We start from the raw sequence: 19,281 nt of genomic DNA on the forward strand, positions 1-19,281 counted from the left end.
GGATTGGGTGTGGCCTTGATTGCAGCCTTTAATGCTCATGGCCCCATCAATGGATCATGGAGCCTGTCACCCCAGCCTGCCACAGGAAGGCCGCCTCCATTGAGCTGGCTGCCTCTGCACATGGTGGGCGGGGCCACTCTGCTGCCGTTGAGGCCACAACATCACCCCTGTTTGGGGCCTGAGCAAGCGTAATTGGCTGCCTGCCTCCATGAAGCAGGCAGTGGATTCTATGCCCAGCAACCCCCGGGAAAGTTCCCCGGTGGTGGGAATGAGCCGGGGAGTCATCCTGATGCGGCATGCCATATTTTCCCAACTTGCTCGCCTCCAAGCCCACCATCACAGGTCCAGGAAAATTCAGCCCTGAATGTTCAAAAGCCACTATGAGCTCTGATAATCAATTTACATAGTTTTGGCAAGGGCATTAGTGGAGAGATGCAGATGTCCCAGGAAATTATGACGTGGTGTGAATAATGTCAGACCCTATGGCATCATTTCCTGGAACTTCTACAACATTAAACAAATTCAATGCCGTAGTAGTGCTATGCCTGGAAATTCTGGGCCATTGTAGTACATACTGAAAACTCACAAAACACATGGAGGTGACTTTTCCTTGGACTTGCTAGAATGTATGTGTTAATACACAGAGCATGAAGAGACTTTCACCTGACTAGTCCAGGAGGGATTTAAAGCTAAGTTCAAAAGAGGAAAGGATAGTGTGCTGTGTATTCTCCTGTAAGCTGTGTCCTTAATTGCTGTTTTAGTTGCACTTTTGATCTTTCTGAACTCAGACTCTGCACAATAACCAACACTTCTGAATTTGTTTACTGAGCTAACATCCACTTGTTTGATCTCCTTTTTCTCGTTATTGCAGAAATCAGAGGTAAGTGGTACAGGTAAGCACTAATCCAAATTGCGCCATTTTGGATATTCTTGGGGAGACTTTAAAGCGCTTCAAGTTCTGATTCACTTCAGTTGACAAATGGTCGTGCAGATGAATCAAAGGTCCAAATGTCTTTATGTGCACTGAAATGTTTTACACTCACTACAAGCTTCCAATGATCATGGTGGTTGGCAAGGAAGCAGCTATTGGGTAGGTGAACATTTTACTTCTGCTCTCCCAAAAAAGTTCTTCATTAATGCGAATAGTACAACATAAATTTTTTTATCTCTAATTTCACTTCATATCAGACAACTTCAGTTTTGACAAATGCTAGACACTGTGACAAGATTTTAGCAACAATTATTTTTAGAACAAATCTGCTGTTCAAGGAATTATGAAAGGTATAATTTATCAACAGGTAACATTTATCTGGTGTACTTTATGAAGACTGAGATCTTGGTAAATATATATTTTGTTAATTTGATTTCATTTGTGTTTTGAGAGAAAGGGCTTCACCATTTTCATTGATATAATGGCTTATGTCCATTTTTCTTGGTAGACTGATAACTGCAGAGAGGGAAGTTGTGTTAATATTACTTGCTGTTCCAATAGTTCAGGGACATTTAAATTTTGGTGACTTGCTGGCTCAATTTATGTGCCTTTTCAAATGTGGATAAACATGACTGCTTATTACTCATAAGTCGGATCAAATTCCATCATAACTGGTGAACTTCTGTCAAAGCATTCATTAGACTGCATAATTAACCCATGTTAACAGCTGAAATTTAGATATATTTTATAGCCCAGATTTTTCTCTTACTGACTACACAAAGGAGTCTGATCTGTGTCTTCATGGACTGGATTTTCATTTCAGGGTTGGGAACTCAATGCCCAGAGCATTTCAGGGTCCCGACTCTGCGCTTTAGCAGCGTTGCTCTTGCAACCTGACCTTGGAATGCAAATGGCCTAATTGTGCCGGAGGCGAGCTCAGTGCCCAATTAGAGGTACCGAGCGCCTCTAGTTGCTGACTTGATGTGGAGTACAGGCAGCTCATGAAAGGGCCAGGACGGTGGCAAGCACGGAAAGTGACCATGGAGGCGCAACACGGTGCCAGGTAGCACCTCAAATTTCCTTCCATCACATTTTCTGATGAAGTTTATTTGGCCACACGATGACTCCGGCAGCTCTGCACTAACGTGCACCAGACTGGTCGGGATCGCCGAAATCATCATTGAAAATTGCCTTCCCGAATGTCCCGCCCCTTATCAAGCTCCTAGAGGAGTTTAACGACCGTTAATTGGAGGTCAGTGGCTTCCCCGTTCCCTCCACTCCGCCCTGACATTGAAAATCGCTAACTGTCCCGTCAATTCCGGTTCCCGAGCCCGTGATGCTTTGAAACTCCGGCTCCATTTGTCTGTATCAAGTTGTGCTAGAATATAAGAAAAGTTGGGGATGGGAAAAGGTCCATCAAAGCTCATCCCTCTAACATATTAACTCTCCTATTATAGCAGCTAATTATATTTTAAATAACACCACATTTTTATGTCCTAGCCAACATATCAGACTAAGCCGTGCAATAAAAATATTTTATTAAAACAGGTTTTATCTTCTCAATTACCAATTCTTTATCAAGTTGCTCGCTGTCCAAGCACTACCCATCAATATTGTTAACAAGACATACATTTTGTATTATAACAGGCAAAATGGTGCAAATATAGGGACAGAAATTCACCCAGATCTTGTATGTCAGTTGCTATTGTCACAAATTGGAATTAATGCTCTTGGTAGATAACAAATTTCCCTTCGCAGTGTGAAATCTTGTACCCTGTAACACTCAACTATTTATCTTTCTGGACTTTCGTTTATAGGACTTTTGATCACATATTGATGCCAAACCTGAGTGGGTCTTTGTTGTATCAGGTGAATAATTTCTGATTGATATGCTTTCAAATGGCAAATTAATAGTTTCTAGACAAGGCGTGTCTACCTGTTCATTAGCAATACCCGGGATCATTTTCATGATTATATGATCTTAACATTGCAAGATTTTGTGTCATTGTTTCTTTGATTGTGATTGATAATCTTGTTTTCGAAGGAGTTAAATCTACAAAACACAAGGATCCTTCAATCTATAGCAGTCATTCAGATCAAACTCCATAAGCAGCTGCCTTACGTATTATCATATGAAATTGCGCTATTTCAAGAATTTTCCAGAAGACACTGGCAGAATAATACTCTTTAAGTATCCATTCTAGTTGCATGTCTTGCAAATTATTACTTGGGCTGCATTGCTTTTTGCACATTTCTCTGCAACTGTAAAGTTTATTAGTTTTAGCCTATTACCAGTAAGATCCCGACTGTGGTAATTTCCACTTCCTGAATTGACAGTGGAGGTAGTCGGGATTTGGCAGCAAATTCCAATGTGCACTGTTGCTACAATTGTTTTAGTCACTGATAATATAACCTAAGACACATGTGCCTGGTTTTCCAGAAGCGAGGCTCACTAGCACATCCATTGACAACTGTTATTTTTAAAATTCTTCCAGCCATCCACATTGAATTTAACTGTAGCTCACATTTTGTTCTCTGTGGTGCCTCAGGTTGTGTGCTGAAACAATTGTGACTCAGAGTGCTCCTATTTGCACTATCACTATTTTTTTTATGACTGCTTGATAGATTGTTTCTTGATTGAGTTATATAAGCCAATCAGCAAGCTACAAACACATCTGATATATACCAGATAAAAACATTTACATGTATAGTACTTTTGAGATGTTTTTATTAGATGAAATGTCGATATTGAACAGTAGTATGGGTTAGACAACATTTTTGTGTTGCATTAAATCCACCTGAATTGATGTACAGGTAACATCAGGATTACTCAGATACAGTGAAGGTACTCTAGTTAGAGTTCGGTTGTTTCCATTTTCATACTCGTGCTTGGGTAACAATGTGTAGCATTGCTTTGCCAGGTTGTTGTATTGGATAAGTACCATAAACATTGTATATTAACTTGTTTTGGAAATAACTAAAATATATGTACTTTTTTTAAGAATATGATATTGGATTGGAGCTTTGGTCCTCTTGGGTTTCATGAATGGATCTCTCTGGTATGTTTGCTGTTTAGGCTCTTGTAAGCCCTGCACTGTCATTCTCAATCCACACCTCTCAATGAATCAAAAATCCTTGTCATGTGTGTCAGTCACTCTTCCAAAATAGCACTGTGTCAATTGAGGTTATAGCACATGAGATGTATTACGTGATAGCAATGTCACTGAAACATTTTTGTTTATCTTGTTATGTCTTAGAGCTGATGGTGTTGAAATGTTTTGCTCCTATGACAATTCCTCACTACTGTAGTAGAATAGTTTGTTTTGTAACTACAGTGTTCAGTAACACTGTAGTTACCTTGGTTTGTCCAGTTGCAATGACCTTGTTTATGCTGTTATGCACTTATGACTTTCTTTAGTCATAGTAGCAGTGCTGCTAAACTAACACAATATTAATTTATATATGTTTTTAATACACACAAGTTCAAAAAATGAGTGACAGAAGTTGGCCCCTGTGACTTCTTTGATCCTATTTACCTAGAGAACCAAGGATCTCTGAAACTTCGCTGACTGAAAAGTCTGCATTTATTTGACCTCAACATTCTTTCCAACTTCAGTGAAAATTCAGCTGTTTAAAAGTTCGCTCAAATGCCTTCTGTGTTTTGGGAAGGAGAACAAGTAAAAAAAAATGGGTCTTTGCAACTGCTGCATTTTAATATGTGATGATTGCTGTCAATGTAATAGTAGCAACTTCCTGCAGCAAGTGCCCCACCTGCCAGTTAGGCTGAGAGTGGTTTTAGAATAGCAATTTGTAAAGAGAGACACCTCTAAGGAAACACTTAGAGCTTCCAAAGTTTCATCACAGAATTAGACGAACCATAGGGTAGTCCCCGATGGGGAATAGGAGAGGCAATATTGAGGAGACTGGATACGAAAAGCACACAGGTCATCTGAGGGAAAGGAAGACATCATTGATATGAATTTGTACATTATTTATGGTGAAGTCTCATTATTGCAAATCTTTCAAACTAGTTTTTTGATTTTGTTTCAGTAGAAGCTTCATTATATTCAATAGGGAGCTTGAAGCACAAGATAGGAGTGTGACAAGGATAATGAAGCATTAAAGTACTTCTTTAGTATGTTTTCTGAATTGCATTTCTGATCATGGTTTTCTTTAAGTTTTATATCTGCTGATTGTGATTCGCTTCCACATCATAAAGGCTTTGGCACTGTTGAACATAATAAAGCCCACTATGCACCTTTTATCCTTATCCTTCAGGACTACCCAGGCCCAGCCATCTATAATATATTAGAAGTCCTCACTTCCTGTAAGTGTAACACTAACTTCCTGTAACACATTTCCCATCACACTTGGTTGATTGGTTTGAAGTGAATAAGGAAGAGATCAGAACTAGAGGTAGAATCAAAAGCAACCAGAAAACTGCCAATGAGAAAGTACTATGAATGTATGAAGGCAACCAACCCTCAATAATTAGGAAGCCCTATCAGTAAAAGAAAGATGGCAAAACAAACAAACATTCAACAAGCTTTTTGAAAAAGACAATTTGCATTTTTTCCTCAATTGCTGAAATTTCTATTGTCCAAAATAAATTTTAAATAAATCAATAACATCAAAAATTACATACTTCACAATAACATGATTACATTTATGTACTGTTTTATTTCATATAATGTCCATCACCACTTCAATGTCCATCACCACTTCATTGTCCATCACCAAGAGTCGCTCGGTAGCACCACTGACCGAGCTGGCCGAGTCCGAAAGGATAGATCTGCTAGACTGGGTATGCGGCAGATGGTGAGGGAACCAACAAGAGGGGAAAACATACTTGACCTCGTCCTCACCAATCTGCCTGCCGCAGATGCATCTGTCCATGACAGTATTGGTAGGAGTGACCACCGCACAGTCCTTGTGGAGACGAAGTCCTGCCTTCACATTGAGGATACCCTCCATCATGTTGTGTGGCACTACCACCGTGCTAAATGGGATAGATTTCGAACAGATCTAGCAACGCAAAACTGGGAATCCATGAGGCGCTGTGGGCCATCAGCAACAGCAGAATTGTACTCAACCACAATCTGTAACCTCATGGCTCGGCATATCCCCCACTCTACCATTACCATCAAGCCAGGAGACCAACCCTGGTTCAATGAAGAGTGCAGGAGGGCATGCCAGGAGCAGCACCAGGCATACCTCAAAATGAGGTGTCAACCTGGTGAAGCTACAACACAGGACTATCTGCATGCCAGACTGCGTAAGCAGCATGCAATAGACAGAGCTAAGCGATCCCATAACCAACGGATCAGATCTAAGTTCTGCAGTCCTGCCACATCCAGCCGTGAATGGTGGTGGACAATTAAACAACTAACTGGAGGAGGTGGCTCCACAAATATCCCCATCCTCAGTGATGGGGGAGCCCAGCACATCAGTGCGAAAGATAAGGCAGAAGCATTTGCAACAATCTTCAGCCAGAAGTGCTGAATTGATGATCCATCTCGGCCTCCTCCTGAAGTCCCCAGCATCACAGATGCCAGACTTCAGCCAATTTGATTCACTCCGTGTGATATCAAGAAACAACTGAAGGCACTGGATACTGCAAAAGCTATTGGACCTGACAATATTCCGGCAATAGTACTGAAGATCTGTGCTCCAGAACTTGCCGTGCCTCTTGCCAAGCTGTTTCAATACAAAAAGAAAACACTGGCATCTACCCTGCAATGTGTAAAATTGCCCAGGTATGTCCTGTACACAAAAAGCAGGACAAGTCCAACCCGGCCAATTACCGCCCCATCAACCTACTCTCAATCATCAGTAAAGTGATGGAAAGTGTCATCAACAGTGCCATCAAGCGGCACTTGCTTAGCAATAACCTGCTCAGTGACTCTGTTTGGGTTCCGCCAGGGCCACTCAGCTCCTGACCTCATTACAGCCTTGGTTCAAACATGGACAAAAGAGCTGAACTCAAGAGGTGAGATAAGAGTGACTGCCCTTGACATCAAGGCAGCATTTGACCGAGTATGGCATTAAGGAGTCCTAGCAAAACTGAGGTCAATGGGAATCAGGGAGAAAACCCTCCGCTGGCTGGAGTAATCCCTCGCACAAAGGAAGATGGTTGTCGTTGTTGGAGTCCAATCATCTGAGCTCCAGGACTTCACTGCAGGAGTTCCTGAGGGTAGTGTCCTAGGCCCAACCATCTTCAGCTGCTTCATCAATGACCTTCCTTCAATCATAAGGTCAGAAGTGGGGATGTTCGCTGATGACTGCACAATGTTCAGCACCATTCGTGACTCCTCAGATACTGAAGCAGTCAGTGTAGAAATGCAGCAAGACCTGGACAATATCCAGGCTTGGGCTGATAAGTGGCAAGTAACATTCGCGCCACACAAGTGCCAGGCAATGACCATCTCCAACAAGGGAGAATCTAACCATCTCCCCTTGACATTCAATGGCATTACCATCGCTGAATCCCCCACTATCAACATCCTAGGGACTACCATCGACCAGAAACTGAACTGGAGTAGCCATATAAATACTGTGGCTACAAGAGCAGGACAGAAGCTAGGAATCCTGAGGCAAGTAACTCACCTCCTGACTCCAAAGCCTGTCCACCATCTACAAGGCACAAGTCAGGAGTGTAATGGAATACTCTCCACTTGCCTGGATGGGTGCAGCTTCAACAACACTCAAGAAGCTTGACACCATCCAGGACAAAGCAGCCTGCTTGATTGGTACCCCATCTACAAACATTCACTCCTTCCACCACCGACGCACAGTGGCAGCAGTGTGTACCATCTACAAGATGCACTGCAGCAATGTACCAAGGCTCCTTAGACAGCACCTTCCAAACCCGCGACCTCTACCAACTAGAAGGACAAGGGCAGCAAATGCATGGGAACATCACCACCTGCAAGTTCCCCTCCAAGTCACACACCATCCTGACTTGGAACTATATCGCCGTTCCTTCACTGTCGGTGGGTCAAAATCCTGGAACTCCCTTCCTAACAGCACTGTGGGTGTACCTACCCCAAATGGACTGCAGCGGTTCAAGAAGGCAGCTCACCACCACCTTCTCAAGGGCAATTAGGGATGGGTAATAAATGCTGGCCTGGCCAGCGACGCCCACATCCCATGAATGAATGAAAAAAAAAATAATAACCTACATTACAATGTTATTACAAGACCTGAGCCTGATTCTAAAGCACAGGCTTCATCTATATAGTCCTGATTTCAATTCAGGGCAGTATTGAGAGGGAAAGGGACAGGGTAATCATGATGTGGCTAGCGTGAGGCCTGGGTGATTTTAACTCACTTACTTTGTTTTAATATGATTGATGGGTGCCCACCCAATGGTGTTGGGAAACAGGCAGCCAACTCATTTTCTCTGCCCAATTTCTAAAGGTTCGCCTGAAGTCTATTTAAAGCAAGAATGCACCTCCTAAAGTGAAGTTGCATTCCCTGCATTCATATTTCACTGTTATACTGCATCAAGGAGGAAAATCTCTGAAATGCAACACAGGGCTGGCTCTGAAATGCATCACAGGGCTGGCCCCAGATTTGCAGATGACTCACTGGAGGTCTTGATGGAGGAGGTCAAGACTCCAGCACCCAGAGAAAGATATTCAGGATGACTATCCTACAGGCCTGGATAGAGGTGGTTGAGATGGTCAGTTACAGCAGCATTACCCCCGGACCCGAGTTCAGTGTAGGAAGCAGTTCAATGACCTCAGCAGAGAAACAATGGAGTGTACAGTTCTTTATCACCATTTCTCGCAATAACACCTGCCAACAACATTTTCACTATCTCTCCTCTCTCACCATTCTTGATTTCCTCCCTCCATCACATCCTTCAGCATCCAGTCAAAAGGACACACTGCAACACTTCCCTTCTTTTGCTCTTCCAACATTCTCATTCACATTTACTCACTTGCACAACCAACCACCAACAGTCCTTCTTCATTTCCCATTTGCATAAATCACCTCACAATCCTCATTCCGTCTTGCTATTTCTGTTCTCAGCATATGACTTTATGCACATGCCCTACACATTCCCATTTACCTTTTCAACACTCACAAATGCTCGCCCGCTCACTCCGCGGGATGAAACAGCACATAAAGCAAGCGAAAGGTACGAGACCGTAGGAGGGCACATAACATTGTTGGCCTCACCTCAGTGGAGCACAAAATCCTGGAGTTTAGTGACGGAGGCCACCTATGAGCATTGAGGAAGGGAAGGCTGATGTCTTATCCGAACAGGGTGTCTGAATATTACCTGTTAAACCTCAGTGAATACACAGCAAGCTTCAGAACTTCAAGCTGCATTCTCAAGACTGGCACATGCTTACCTCCAGCCTTCCAGTGCCATCCTTACTCTTGTATCTTTTTTCTCTAGATCCTTCTCAGTTCCCAAACTATGTAGAAGAAGACACCTCAGAGGAGAACAATACTCCTGAGGCGGCCAGTATTCCTGAGGATGCTCTGGCCTGTGTTCCATTCCCCACCAAGCAGCAGCATAGACACTGGCACTTCACATAGGTTAGATGTGAGGAAGAGGGGTCTGCATGTGGTGAAACACCTAACATGAGTGAGCAGCAGCAGATATTGGTGGCAAGGATGGTGTAGGAGATAACTTGTTGCAGGGTGACATCTTCTCTAAGCTCTGCTGAACAGAACAGAGATGAGGACTTCAGAGGGCCCAGCCAGGAAAATCAAGCTACTTGCCTCTGAAGAATTTCTAGATGTAATTGAATCTTGTGGGTAACAAAATATTGAAAACAACAGTCTCCAGTTCTGTTCAGTTTTGCGCGTACTTGGGCTTTTGGAACTCATTCATTTATGACCTGGAGTACTTTTACGGAGAGAGGACCTTTTTCCTATTTTTGTGTTACGAATCTGAACTTAGGTCTCCTTAGGGGAAAGTACAGTGCTCCAAAATAATACTTAACATTTTGTTCAACAAAGTCCCTAGTCTCAGAAGAACTAATAATGGCAAATGACCAGATTATAGAGGAGATGAGGTTTCCATATGAAGATAAGAATGGATTAGTAGAGCAAACAGAGAACTGCAATAATTGGTATTCATTGTTATTCCATCAACATGCCCCAGTTTAATACATGAGTGTTACATTAAGATTTCGTTTTAAAAATTAAACAATGAATCACTCAGAATTATCCAGGATATTTCTGTATTTGTTTTATTTCTGTTGAGGAACAAAAGCATGGATAAAAATCAATAAAAGAATGCTAAAGGTAATAATCTACCACAAGCTCAGCTGGAAGGAAGAGGGAAAGTGGGCAGGGACCAGTGACACTGGATCTCCAGGTCATTCCCCCACCCTTTTATGCTGTCCTAGGATTTCCAAAGCTTTCTGGGTGGATTTGGGGGGGCAGGTGGGAGTCAGTGGTTGGTGGTGTGCCTTTGTCTACAAGGCCAGGCATGTAAGTAAGGTGGGAGTAGGAGTGCTGTGTCTCCTGCCACTAAACCAAATTTGGATCCAATTTGCCAAATTTCCCTGGATCCCATGGGCTCTTACCTTCTTGACCAATCTCCCATGCGGGACCTTATCAAAAGCCTTACTGAAGTCCATGTAGACTACATCAACTGTGTTACCCTCATCTACACATCTCGTCACCTCCTCGAAAAATTCAATCAAGTTTGTTTGACACGATCTCCTCTCTTCCAAGGTGTGGGACAGGCCGACGACAGCTTTCCTGCCCAGAGGCAAATTGAGGTCCTTAAATGGCATATTAAGGACCAATTAAGGGCCTCTTCCTGTAGCCACTGGAATCTTATCAGCGGAGGGGGGGTGGGGGGTGCGGGGTGTAGTGGTGGAGTTGGTGGTGGGTGCCTCTGCTGTGTGCAGAGAACACCTTGTAAAATGAGGTACCCTCCTGTGGGCTTGGGGGGGGGGGGTGATCCCTCCTTCGTGGGCCACGGAGGACCCCCACCGGGAACAACTTTACAACTTTATCCCCCGGGACTCCCCCCTCCCCCTGGACTGAACAACCATCACCCAACCCCCCCCCCACCACCACTCACTGGGGCCTTCCAGACTGGCCCCAGCGACCGCACCTCATCTACTTCTGGTCCGGGGTTCTGCCGCTGGGCCTGAGGCCGAGGTCCCTGCAGTACTGGCAGTGGCCACCACTCCCAGTGGCACAGCCAATATTGCTGAGCTGCCGGCCCTGTGTTCGGCCGGCAGCACTTGAAGGTGGGATCCCCATCCCTTTGATGTCTTTAAAGGGACAGGGATCCCGCCTCCTAAAACTTTGACACAAAAAGACTGGAGGATCACTGTGGGGCGGGGCGGGGCATGGCATGGCGGGGGGGTAGTGGAGCCAGGAAAATACAGATGCGGGTTTTCCCCTGCCTTTTCAGCCTGGCGTTGGGAGCTCCGCCTTTAGCACAAAATCCAGCCATGGGGGTTTCCTCACAGATGGGGGGAATCACAGAGGGAGAACAGAGGGTTGGAGAGCATGAGGGAGAACAGAGGGAGGGAAGAAGAACAGAGAGACTGAGGGAGAACAGAGGGGGCAGAGGCTACTCTCATGTAACATCTGTCTGCTGTCATAATATCAATATTACTAATTGTTAATTTGATAATCTTGTTTTGTTATATAATTGCTGTTACACAACCAGTTAAATCTACTTCTGATTCAAGTTGTGTCAAATTAATTATGGCGATTTTGATTGGACAGCCATCATTTCAGTTACTACACAATATATAGTCAAACGACTCAAGATGTGATTATAAGTAAAGACCATCTGTTTATCACACACAAACTGAGGGAAAGTAAAGAGTTCTTTGAACCTAATGCTCTTCTCCCTCCTATTTGGTGTCTCAAATGCATAAGGAAAGTATTTGCACTCCTCTCTCAGAACATTAAGTCACAAGGTAGGCTTATGAAAACTTGCCATGATTGATCACCCAGTTGGAATAGAACTGCTTGAATATCCTATCAGATGGTCCAACTAGCTGGCTACGATTTAGCTGAGCAGTTTGGCATTCAGCTGATTGGAAGTTGATTATGCTCCTCAAATGAAACTCAAACGATTAGCACCAGCTGGCATTTTTTTCTCCCAATATATCTGGTAGAAGGAGAGACATTTGAAGTACTTTTCTTTCTCCATCACCTATTTAAAACAATCTGAAGTTGTGTTAGCAACCCACCTGCAAGCAGTCATTTATTAGTTGGGTTTCATTCTGAAATGCTATGGATTGAGATTTTTAAATTAACAAACCAAACAATCATTGCCACTGAAAAATGGTTTGGTCAAAATTAAATGGATTTTTAGACTAGTTATCAAAATTGGAGATTATTTTTTGTTCCTCCATGTGGGTTCTGTGGTTCACAAAATGTGCTGATCAACGTCTAATAAATGAGCACCTGCCTCTGACAATTAGATTTCCTCAGGATATTTTACAGATGTTGTTTTATCACAACAACAAAAAATCACGACCTCTGAATTTACTGATTGCCTCTGTGTATTTTAAGAAGTTGCTCAGTTTTGATGAGTTTCTTTCTACATGTTCCATTTGGAACCAAAATCATTTATACGACTAAATGATCTCCTGTAGCATTGTCTGAGGTCTGGAACATGATTTTAATGCTTAGTCGCTAACATGACCCATCCTTTTCAGATCATTCCTCAGGTACTCCATGGGGGAAGTGGTTTAGTTAGGTCCTGAAGTCCATTCGATCATTATTGTTGTTAAACTAAACTAAACATTTAGCTCCCCTCCTGGTTATATTTACAAGCATTTCAAGTTTCCTCTAGGATCAGAGAAAACAATAGGAAATGCTGGGATTTCTTTCTCTTGTATGTTTTTTTTTAAAGAAGAATTTTCAGTTGTAACCAGTTGATATTTTATATAAAATGTCTGGAGTGTGATGGGTTCTTTCAAAACTTTTGTATAAATGAACAAAGCTTGCCTAGAGTTAGTCTGGGATCAGGAACAAGGTTGTGATGTTTAACTGCTAACCTAGTGCTGAGGGAATCCAGGTAATGGATGATGTGCAGGTCAGTAAATTGCTTGTAAATGCAGGCTGCAGGTCATAAGAACCCAGGGTAAAGTCTGTGTTTTTCTTTCCGCTTTTAAGATCATTTTGCATCTGTTCCAAAGTGCAATGTCTGGAGTGTGACAGATACACACTGAAAGCAATATTTTTTCTATAGAAATGAGTGGATCTCCCAGGGCATTGTTCGTGGTAAGTCAGAGGCTAAGTTGTACCGTGTATTGCAGAATAATAGATTGGCTATGTGTCTTTCTAAGGCTACAAAATCTGTTGTTTGGCTCAGGAACTTAGCAACTTAGAATGTTCTTGTTGGCTTCTGGTTTCTGCTGAAGAAGTACATTGTATTTTAAGCATATTTTCAGCTGTAACAGAGTGCGACGTCTGCACTGTAACATTTGGGTGCGCTGACAAATTGTTTTAACAGTACTAGTGGAGTTCCTGTGAAATTGCTGATTGTAAATTGGTAAATGATACTGTGTAGCTGCAATGAGGTGCAATCTCTACATTATGAAACACAGCCCTTTTAATGTTAACTGTAGTATTGATCTAAACTGCTGCTATTGCCATTTTTTAATAGATTCCTGTTTCAGATTGCTTGAAGTAATAGTCTTGTCCTGTAATATCCGAAAGCCTCAGTATATTTTTTAAAAATAAATTTGCATGCAGTTTGACGAAGGAGGCTTGGTGCTGGTCGAAAGAAATGTGGTGGCTCTGAAAGTTGCAGTGGGAATGTAAACTGTCAGTGAAATTCTAGAGTTACAAATGTACTCAGTGAAATGATCGTGGAAGTCTGTTGATGGGGAAAAATATTGTGGCAGGCCGTGGTTGGGCGCTAGTTCAAGTTTTTGGGAGAAAGTTTGCACCAGCTGTAAGGGCCAATCTTTCTTTCTGTAGGATTCTTAACAGTTTTTGTGAAGTAATTGCTTGAACTTTGTTTCAAGGATTTTAGAATTTATGCTCGGGTCCATTAAATGGCTTAAAATTTTAAAAAAAACTCTTCTATAATTAAATTTGCATAATCTACTGTATAAAGCTAACATGATCTTATTACCAATGTGTCTGTCTTTCATAATGCCAGATTGTGATTTGTCTATAATTTTGTTAAATCTAATTTTCAATCTGTTAGCAAAAATTGAGGCCAATATTTTCTAGTTTTTATTGGATGGGGGGTTGGGTTTTCAGTTCTTCACTTTCAAGATGTCCTTGTTTACTTTAACAATTAATGCCGTAGGATCTTGTCTTGATTGGTGATGTGTTAGCCGAATAACTTGAGTAAAGTCTGAAAGGAGTTCTAGTTCTCTTGCAACATAATGTTGAACTTTGGACATGATGCTGTCATTCCCAGCAGGTTTGTTATACTTCAATTTCACCAAAATTTAATCATCATTGCACATTCTTCATGACTTGGTTGTTGATGATGGCTAATGAATTAAACTTTCTGTTATTGTCTTTATAATTGAATTTACGTCTCTCTTCCTTGACCTCTAGCTGTGACAGCTATGCCTGTGATTGTTGCCCCACACACTGCCTTCCTTATTTGATAGGATTGGTTAAGTGGCTTTACTGAAAAATTGTTAGAAAAGCTCACATGATCACATCTATCACCAGAAGGTTACACTGTATTTGCAAATGCTAGTCATGGTCAAAATGAAAACTAATCAACATAATATACTTGTCCATCTTCATTCTTCAGCATTGGAGAATTAAGTGCAGCAGTGAACTGCTGCACAACATTCATTAAGACAGCCATTGGGCGTCATATTGAAACTGATTTGTGTAAAACAATAAAAATAACAACAAGATTAGTGTTGTCTGTTATTTGGAATGACATAATGGGATCTTAATTTTAGAATCTACTTTGAAGCATCTACTGAGTATTCAATAGCATTTCTTCGCAGAGCTTTGAGTCTTGGAATCAATAAAGCTAGAATTTAATTCTTGAAGCCGGCAGTGCAGACAAACTGCAAAGAATGGCGCCAGATATCAATATCTTTATTGCAGGAGAAAATCAGTTTGAAGGCTATTGTAGATTTGCTGAGCATTTAATGAGTTTCCTTCTAAACTTGTTTATTATGGTGCTGTGGATAGATGTAGCTGCTGTACTCGTGATTGCATTTTACCAATACTTTGTATTTAAACAATCCAAGGCTGAAAAAACCCCAGAATTTTAATGTTAGCAAAAGGAATATACATTTGAACAAGTCAAATCAAATAGAATATGCCAGACTGAGGTTGGAGAAGTTAGATACTGTGATTTATGAAAAAGAATTCTCATTTTTATTTATGCATTGATACACAAAGCATGTATTTAATTTACTTTCACCATTTTGGTCTCTTACATGACATCACCAAATATCAATGTGTATTAAAATTGGGTTTTCAGGGATTGTGAGGTTGCTGAGCGTTACCACGCTATCACTGAGTGTCACACTGAAGTGGTGAGAAATATACATTTATTACGTGGTTTGCTCATTCCCCAACCTGTGGAGGCTGGGTTTCATGTAGTGGGGGCAGGAAAATTGAACTGGAGATGCATACCTGGGTGGCCTCTCATGCCTTCTTCAGCTGGCCACAAGGAACACTGATTTCAGTCTGGGGTTCTCCTGCAGATATCAAAGTAGATGGGTGACAAAAGATGGAAAAAAAACAAGATGATTAACTTCTCCTTTGAAAAAGGTGTTCTCACTTAACAATTTAAAGAAAGGACAACATGACGAGCTGTAATTACAGACACGTTAGGTAGATTCATATATTATTGGTAAGAAATCTCTTTCCTAATAAGAGTAATGTCTGAAAAGACACAAGGGACCTAAAGCAAATCATCTATTTAGTTCTCCATTAAATCCAAATTTATCCTGAATTATCCATTAAAGCCAATTCAGATTTAATGGGGAAAATAATTCTAATATCTTCAATGATTCTGTGTCACTTTGTTGGAGGTTATTCAAGTAATGAATTGGAAACAAAAAACTAAAAGAAGCATCTCCAGAAAAGGTGTACAGTGCAAAAGCTGATGGTGCCTCTTTTGAATCTTTTGTATGCGAGTGGGACCACAGGGGCTCAGTACCGAGTCAGTCACAGTCACAGGTATAGTCAGAATAGTGTCAAATATTGTATTGTGTGGAAATGCTGATTGATGGCACATAGTTTCTCAGTTGGTAGCTGTGGCAAGGATGCACTCCATAATTGAGGAAGAAAGGGAAAAGGCAGTTTCTCTTGAAATTTTGAATTCAATATTTCAATAATCCATTTCCTCTGATTAGCTGGGTGTTGGTGTCATTACCGTCACCCTCTTGCTTTCAGAAGTACATTTGACAACATTTTTCTATTATTGGGAATTAATGTGCAATTAACTAAATAATTGTTTTGTTGTAGAAACTGATTTACCATTTATTACTTATTAATACAGTCCTGCTTCTGTGTTTGGAAAAAAATCCCGTTTGCCTTGTTGATACATTCTATGTTATTTGCATAAATGTCTCAGGAGCTTCATCTGCTGTACTGTGAAGTTCCACAAAGTTGAGGGACCCCATCAACTTTACCAAAGTCTCCGAAAATCAATCTAAAACATAAAATTCACTCAATTTCACAGTTCCTCTGACCTCACAGACTCTGTTCAAGAAATGCAATCTGTTAAAAAAAGGACTGCCATAACTTGTCCACAGACTTATTATGATTAGAAAGCCAGTTTAGCACGGTTCCCTCTACAGGGGATCTGGGGCCTGTGTGAAGAAGGTAAGCAACTGTGTACCTCCTTAACCAATCAAATTGAAGAATTCTTAGTGAAGTGTGCAGAATCTCAACCAGGAAGTGAAGTCAGAAGATTTAATTCAATATAAAAGCAGAAAGTGCTACAAATGCTCAACAGGTCAGGCAGCATCTGTGGAGAGAGAAACAGGATTAACTGCTGGTATTTTATGCTGGTGACGGGGGTCTCGACATCCGGAAAAGCAACGCCGAGAACCTGTGTCGTCTCTTCTCTGGAAGGTCTGCTGAATCTAGTGCCAATCAGGCACTTAAATTGATAGCGGTGGGCCTTCTGTTTCTTGCTCCATAGATGCTGTCTGACATGCTGAGCATTTCCAGCATTTTCGGTTTTAATTTCAGATTTCCAGCATATGCAGCATTTTGCTTTTATATTTTATTCAATGTTGAGTCAGATACAGAAAGCGAAGTAAAGAGAATGAAAGAAATATTGGATTAAGAGAGATAAAAGGCAGCAAAAAAAGGTAAAAGGAAGTATATTTTATTTTCTTTAAATCCCCAACTATAATGGGCACAGTCTCAGGATAAGGGCTCGGTCATTTAGGACTGAGAAGAGAAGTTTCTTCACTCGGAGGGTTGTGAATTTTTGGAATTCTCTACTCCAGAGGGTTGTGGATGCTCCACCGTTCAGTATATTCAAGGCGGAGATCGATAGATTTTTGGTCTCATAGGGAAACAGGGATATGGGGAGTGGGCAGAAAAGTGAGGTCACCGCAGAAGATCAGCCATGATTGTATTGGATGGCAGAGCAGGCTCAAGGGGCCAAATGATTTATTCTTGCAGCACAGTGGCGCAGTGGTTAGCACCGCAGCCTCACAGCTCCAGTGACCCGGGTTCAATTCTGGGTACTGCCTGTGTGGAGTTTGCAAGTTCTCCCTGTGTCTGCGTGGGTTTCCTCCGGGTGCTCCGGTTTCCTCCCACATGCCAAAGAATTGCAGGTTGATAGGTAAATTGGCCATTATAAATTGCCCCTAGTATAGGTAGGTGGTAGGGAAATATAGGGACAGGTGGGATGTGGTAGGAATATGGAATTAGTGTAGGATTAGTATGAATGGGTGGTTGATGGTCGGCACAGACTCAGTGGGCCGAAGGGCCTGTTTCAGTGCTGTATCTCTAAATAAATAAAAAAAAAATTATTTTTATGTTCTTAATAATTAAAATCTGAAGGAATGTGTCTCCACAATTTGTAAAAATTAATTTTTAGTGCCATGGAGGTTGGTTATTAATTAAGGCTCAACACATCATTAAAAATTTATAAAAGCAAAATACTGCGGATGCTGGAAATCTGAAATAAAGACAAGAAATGCTGGAAACACTCAGCAGGTCTGGCAGCATCTGTGAAGAGAGAAGCAGAGTTAACGTTTCAGGTCAGTGACCCATCTTCAGAACTGGCAAATATTAGAAATGTAAAAGGTTATAAGCAGGTAAAGCGGAGGTGCTTTGTCTTTCAACACACCATTAACGTATTGTTTGCCTTTGCTCCATGACCTCTGTTCAGCTATTCTGTGACCTTGTCCTATCTACACCTTCTCCTTTGTTATCTCTTGCCCCACCCCCACTTTACTTGCTTATAACTTTTTACATTTCTAATATTTGCCAGTTCTGAAGAAGAGTCATTGACCTGAAGCGTTAACTCTGCTTCTCTCTCCACAGATGCTGCCAGACCTGCTGAGTATTTCCAGCATTTCGTGTTTTTATTTCATTAAAAATTTACTTACACTGGAATGGTTAAGCCCTAACTTTTTCTGCCTTGTTTAGTGGGTAAGTACCACAACTTGATGCCCTTCCATGTGTTTCAATGACGAGTCTCTCAGTGAGTTACCAGTGTAGCGAAGATTCTGGAGGAACAGGACAACTCAGACAACAACTTCTGGATTCCCGCATTTAACTGCCCATGTGCAGTCGCAGAACTTGCTGTCCAACTTACACTTAATAATAGTGAGCATTGATAGCCTCACTGTTACTTCGACCACACAATCTGGGCCAATGCTTTGTAACATTTGGTAATCAAAGCAGAATCCTGGGACACTATGGCAATCCCTACTTTGCCTCTTGAAATCTGGGAAAAATTGAGTGATTTGTGTTATGAAAGTGCTTCTATTTTTTTAACATTTTTTTGAGGATTTGTGTGTCAGAACTATGGACATTGCTTTATTTGGGAAAACTGAAAAGACTCCATGGATGCTTTTTACAAGGGTCACTTGTTTGAAAACAAACCTTTATTGGATATCACACGCCTTAAGCTCAATAAACAACAGAAACCTTGGTGATTTGGGGAAGATGTTTACAGAGCAGTCACCTGTCAAGATTTATAGTGGTCAGGAGATTCTGTCTTGCTGTTTGGGGTTTCAGTTCTGAGATATTGTTTTGGTTCACTTGGGATGTGGAGAGATAAGCTACCAGCTCATCTTTCTCTACCACTTTGAAAAATCTATGAATCCAGAGTGGGAAAACTGAAACCCCTGATGCCACATTTCTCCTGGAAAGCCTACCAGACTACTTCTTGACATCTCCAGAATGAACTGCTCCAGAAAAGATCCCAGTGATAT

The 19,281-nt window shown here is 41.6% G+C and overlaps 1 protein-coding gene across 13 annotated transcripts in view; it reads left to right on the forward strand.

The window, feature by feature from the left end:
• The first annotated feature begins 13,082 nt into the window (after window positions 1–13,082).
• rbfox3a (RNA binding fox-1 homolog 3a) overlaps window positions 13,083–19,281 on the forward strand; it is a 1,511,127-nt gene continuing 1,504,928 nt past the window's right edge. For all 13 annotated transcript variants that reach the window (XR_010977565.1, XR_010977567.1, XM_068058136.1 and 10 more), the window contains exon 1: window positions 13,083–13,159. The gene's annotated coding sequence lies outside the window, so the exon portion shown is untranslated. The remainder of the gene's footprint in view (window positions 13,160–19,281) is intronic.

This window comes from Heterodontus francisci, chromosome 26 (assembly GCF_036365525.1).
Source record: "Heterodontus francisci isolate sHetFra1 chromosome 26, sHetFra1.hap1, whole genome shotgun sequence".
NCBI lineage: Eukaryota > Metazoa > Chordata > Chondrichthyes > Heterodontiformes > Heterodontidae > Heterodontus > Heterodontus francisci.